Here is a 6,128-nt window from a genome sequence, read left to right on the forward strand (position 1 = left end):
TCAATATTGAAAGGCAAAAGTACTTGAACTTAGCAACCATTAACCATTCAAAGATTTTTTTTCTCTGCAGCGATTCCTGGTTTAAATACACATAACTTAGCCCAAAGCAAGGCAGACAGATGAGGCAGGTCAAGATTTTTGAAGTCTGCATTTGTAACACAGTCACACAACGCTAATAACATTTTGCCTATTTTCACTGATCCTCTGAAACCATCATCAATTCAACTGTTGTGCCACACCATGCAAAGTAACCATAAGTATTTCTCTGGAAGTCTGGGCAATTTGTTTCTATGTTCCTGGCAGGTTTTAAATTAAGGCTTATGATTAAGAGCTGAAAATAAGGTAAAAGGACATTGTAAGCTTATCATGATGCTGAGGTAATGGATTTTGACAAACCTTCTGCTATTATCCATTTAAGACTTTAAAACAAAAGGCATTACTTTCCTACAGCTTCAGAACACAAATTCTCTAATGTTGTAAAGCAGGTTTGCAGCTGAAATCCAGATGATAGGGCTGAACATACCAATGACTGGCAATTCCATACAGCTGGACTACTGGGAAAAAATAAATTGATATAATCATATTACAGAAAAGGAATTGCTGCAAAGAAATATTGCAGATTCCAAAAGGCCATAAATCTGCACTTAAGGAAAAAAGACACCACCTTTCTGTGGCAGCAGAAGTTTGCTGGTGTTAGATGTGATCTCTGCAGTCTTGAGAAGGCAGCAGCAGTACAAAAATAACTACCACAATCTGGAAAAAATCACTCTTCCTCCTCTCATAACAACTTTTCTTTTCTGGGCTCTTCACGGCAGAAAACTGTCAGCTGCTGCAAGCAGCACCCAGGCTTTATACATCTCTCTCCTTTCAATCCATCACACAAAATGAACAACACCCTTCATCACACAGAATAATAGAACTTGCACCGTGTCTTAGGTATTTCTGAGCAGCATAACTGATATATTCTCACCTAACTTACTTCAGCAGGTCAAATTCAGTTAGGAACCTTTATGGTTTATACTCTTTGGTTATAGAATGATGGTAAAACTCTCAGCTGAAATTTTGGAGAAGGCTAGACAAGTGACTGATAGAGTTGAAAGTCTTAAAGGAATATTGAAAATATTTAAAGCATTACATTATTCTGAGATAAATATCAGAATCTGGTAACTTTAGAGACCCACAGACACAGTTTTCATTAGGCATTATTTCAAGGCAAACCTTTTTGTGTCCCTGAACCACTGTTTATTTTTTGGTACTTGTGATATAGAACCCTTTAGAGTTTAACTGGAATGCCGTCTCCAGCATTCCTACACAGCACTCCATTGTTTGTTAATTATGAATCTGATTCTGTGTTGCCTTCTCTCTATCTCAGTTGCTTACTCACACTGACAGCACTTTCTGCAGGAGCAGTGGCACTGCCCCATCCCTTCCCTGCCACACCTGCTTCCGTGCCCAGCCCCAGAAGGAGGGGGCTGCATCCTTTGCATCCACCTTGTTCCCTTGTCCTGCAGGCCAGAGGGGTCTGAGCTCTGCCCTGAGCATGCCGCACAGAGGTGAACCCTGTGTGCCCCCAGGAGCAGGGAATGGTGAGAGGAGGAGCTGAAGGCACCTTTCTCTGCAGTGGTATTGCTGCCTGCCTCAAAACAAAGAAGGTCTGTTCCGAGGCAGTGGTGGTTGGAGTGTGCTGGCCAGGAGGTTGGATACTGGGATTGTCTGCCAAGATACAGAATCACCAGGATTTATCTGAGTGTGTGATGAATGCAAAAATGTTTGCTTTTTCTTTTTTTTTTTTTTTGTTACTTGGAGAGTTTTTTTGAGAAAGATTTTTTTTTGGTGTCTCCAAGGGGATAGGATGTATTAAAAACCCATCTCTTTGCTAAGATAATGTATTTTTTTCTCATGCTACTTCACAATAGCTAGAGAGGTTTGATTTAAACTTCCAAACAGAGTCTGCACCCAAACAGACTCAAACAGCCTATGGTTATGACATAACTGCAATAACAGAGGAATTGGATGCAAAAAAATAAAAGGGAGACCGCAAACACAGCTTCAGTCTGAATGGTCCTGTCATATTTCATCCCCTCATTTTAACGCAATGCTAAGCAAAGCGTGGAAATGTTTACCTTTGTCTGATCTTTAATTCCCTAAATTTATGTGGAATCATGCACAGATGCTCTGGAAAGCAGCATGGAAAAGCCTGGCATTTTAATTGATCCCAGAGCCTCTTTCCTCACAGCCCCTGCTGCTCCGAAGTCTGCTTCTTGCTCCAAAGGTTTGCCTGGTCACGGCAAGCAGCCAGGCAAGGTGCAGACACCCAGGGAAGGAAGTAACCAATCAATTTTTTAATTTCCCTATGTAAACAGCAGCAAACCAGGATGGGTTTTGAAATCTCATTAGTGGGGAGTGAGATGCATTGTGCACATTTTAACAAATGTATTAGCTGTGTGCAGGGGCTTGCAGAGAGAAATTATAAGCCATTGGGTTTGTTTCACAAAGCCTTTTGCAAAAGACAACCTGAATATGTCATTTAATACTCTGAATGCTTTTTGGAGGGCGGGTGTGGAAATAATTTTTTCTCCTTTGTCACTACTATCCTATTAATTTTAATGTTTTCTTACAGTTAATTATGTTGTAAGTAATATATTTTTTTATGCTGGAAAGGCTAAATGTTGGCAGAGTTAGGAGGATGATATGTAGAACAAGGCCCCGATTTTAGGAAGATTTATTACAAAAGGAAGAATTCTATGTTTGTCCTTAAGGATTTTCAATTCGTGTTGTCATGGCACATGAGTCGAAGTGAGTGCAAATTCATCACGTCATATTTGCAAATCAGTGGGTTGTATGATCCCTCTGCACCCTGGGTATAACAGGCTGGTTTGTGATTGTTTCTGGGATTTTAAGGGGTTGCGTTGCAGGTTTGCCTTTCTGTGACAATTACCAAGTGATTTTTCAAGGCATTCCATGCTCCCTGCTATGTCCCCTTAGTGATTTCTATGGACATGGACAGATCAATGGTCATCTGAAAACACTAACTCATTGCTCATTTCAATAAAAACATACATTCTGCTGTGCCACCAGGAACGTGCCACTTCTGCCTTCGAGGTCCCTGCTGCCTCAAGGTAGCTCAAAGCTGGATCCAGGTAATGTAGAGTCCTACATAAAATATCTGAATTTATCATACAATAATACAAGAATTTATTTCAGTGATATATGTTGAATGAATTTGAATGACTGTTGAATGTTGAATGAATATATGTTGAATGAATTTGAAAACTGACACATGCCTCAAACAATTTACTCCATTAAAAACTTAAAAATAAATGTTATCTATACATATTCAGTAACTTTGCAGGGAAAAGGCTTTTAAACTTTTAATGGGAAAATATGAATTTGCTCCACCAGTTCCTAAGAGAAACCCTTTTGGCACAGTGAAAGGATTAAACACGGATGTTAAAGATTTCAAAGGACAATTAATTTTTTCAATGGTCTTGAAAAGAGAGAGAAATCCTAGACACACTCAGCTATATATAAGCATTGCCACTGAGTTAAAGTCAATACCTTCAGCAAAGTTCTCGTGGTAGGGAAAAGAAATAATATCATTAAGCATTAGCTGTAGGCAGCGAAATGCTTTTGTTTACATTACTTAGCTCTGACTGACCCTACAAAGATACTAATTGGATAATGAAGGTCCATGGGCCTTTATTTATCAGGTGTAATATAGAAATAGTTGTTCTATCAACACATTTTCCTGTCCTGCAGGCTCAGCCATTGCTTGGACAGAACAGGGAGCCTGTAGGAAAGGACCCTAAAAGGATTCTCAACAGGCTGTGGTGTCCTTGACTTCTTTGTTCCAGCCTGCATTCAAACTGACAACCCAGAGATAAAATGCAGTAATTTTTGCTTGTAGATGAAAATCCAATAGGGAAAAATAGACTTCCTTGTCTATTGTTTAGGAGACCTATGGCTTCTTGAGTCTTCAATCACTATCAACTCAAACTAATTTTCAATGCATAAGTCAGATGAGAACAGTGTCTCAAGGACACCAGAAAAAAATATTTGCTCTTTGTCAAATAGATTTGCAGAGCAGTGGAGGTTGTTTTTAAAAATAAAATCAAAACTTATAAGTTAAACATTCTTTTGAATAAAAAAAGTTTTTTCCACCTTAGCTTTTTTTTTTTTTTTTTTTTTTTTTTTTTTTTTTTTTTTTTTTTTTTTTTTTTTTCTTTTTTTTTTTTTTTTTTTTTTTTTTTTTCCCTGAAAGTATTTCTTTAAAATGAAAGAAAGAGGAGATAAAAATATAGATGTCACAGTTCAGGCATTTATTTTGTTATCTGTCAAATAGCACAAAAATCTCTGGTATCTTTGATCAGTTCTAAAACTTGCAGTCCAAAAACTGGTAAGGATCTTAAGACAGGCATTTAATTTTAAAAGATGGGGGTTTTTGCAAATTCATTGCATTAGTCCAGGGTGTTGTAATGAGGAGTAAAACCAAAAATAATTTGCTTCAAAATCAAAACTTGTGCAGCAGTTTGAGGACCTGCATTTTAAGAGTTGTTCCCTTCCCCATTACAAGTCCAGACATTCAATATTTCTTCTCTTCCACAACTTTTCACACCGGTTCCCTAAATGGATTTTCCACCTCTGCCTTTTTGTCCCTACTTAAACATTAATTTTCCTCCCATTTCACTGTGTGCAAGTAGAGAAGCGAAATAATTGCAGATGTTCCCCTTTTTTTCACTGTGGTAAATAGGAAGACTCTTTTCATTCTGACAACATACAAAAACTGGACTTTACTTGTTTTAGCAGACATTTGCTTTTTAAAACTCTCAGAGGGCCTGACCATATGTTCAGCTCACATTTATAGAGCCTGATTAATTTAACCCATTGCAGTCTCATAACTGGCTTGAGAAAATACAATTCATAAGTACAGCAGGCCTGTAAATGTAATTCTATAAAACACAAATAAATTTGCAGTGTTAAGACACTCAATCTAGGTTTTCAGTTCAAAATATATTTATATTATAGAAATTACATAAAGTGGCAGGCCAGAAACAAAGAAGAAATCCATTTAAATCCCTTTGCAAGCACTGGAGGTCCTTTGTAGCTTTGATACATTGATGGTGGAAAACAGACTCTCAAAGTATTTTTATAGATCACTTGGTAAATGATGCTTCTCTTACAATGATACATTTGATTAATATTTGCAGATGTCCAAAGCAGTAGCATTTCTAGTGTCACCACCAGATCATTTACGTGCTCTGGAGCAGCTGGAGACCCCAGAGACAGCAAAGGAAGGTGCTGGTTCCTCCCCAGCACCGTTTACAGCATTTCCTCAGAGCAGGGGAAACCATGGTGCTGAAGCTGTCCTTGTCCTTAGGGCTTTGAGACAAGCTGAGAACTTTGCCAAGAGATGATTCAGAAATATCTAGTGACTCCTGAATCTCTCTTTTCTATATGCAAAACCTTTTGGGCTCAGTTTAATCAAAGGAGATGTGTAAATACCTGGGCTGGGGAAGGGTCTCAGCCAGCTCCAAAGCAGGCTGAATTACACACTACAGCCATTACCTGGCTGCCATAGTCCCAAAGCAGAACTTGTGAGTTTATGTTGAGGGAGGCAGGTTTAGTACTATGTGGGACTAGTTCTATGATATCAAGGCTGAGATTTCCCAAAATATCTAGTCCTGGCCTTTGTTTCTTTCTATATACTATGGGAAAAGAGAATAAGCCAACACCAAACACTTTAAAAATCCCATCTTTCTGTTAGTTTACTTGTTCACTAGAACACGACTTTGTCATGTGAAACTGAAAATAGCGATTACTTTTTTACCAGTTTCAGTAACACCTGCAAATTGTGCAGGCTTCACAAGATGCAGGGAAAGAGCCATCCTTCCCTGAAAGGGTTACAGAAGAGAGGGCAGGCAGGTGGGAGAGAGAAGGTGGCATCTCTGACAAGTTCCTTAGTCCCAGTCTGGATGAAAAGCATACTGAAGCCACCTAAAAACCTCGCTTTTAGGATTAAACTCAGATACAGAGGGATAGGATGAAATAATTTGTTTTTACAAGTCTTTTAAATTAAAATACACTTCCAATTATTTTCCTTAGCTGAAAAAGACAGCTGGAATATGCTG

Source organism: Hirundo rustica, chromosome 6, assembly GCF_015227805.2.
Source record: "Hirundo rustica isolate bHirRus1 chromosome 6, bHirRus1.pri.v3, whole genome shotgun sequence".
Classification (NCBI taxonomy): Eukaryota; Metazoa; Chordata; class Aves; order Passeriformes; family Hirundinidae; genus Hirundo; species Hirundo rustica.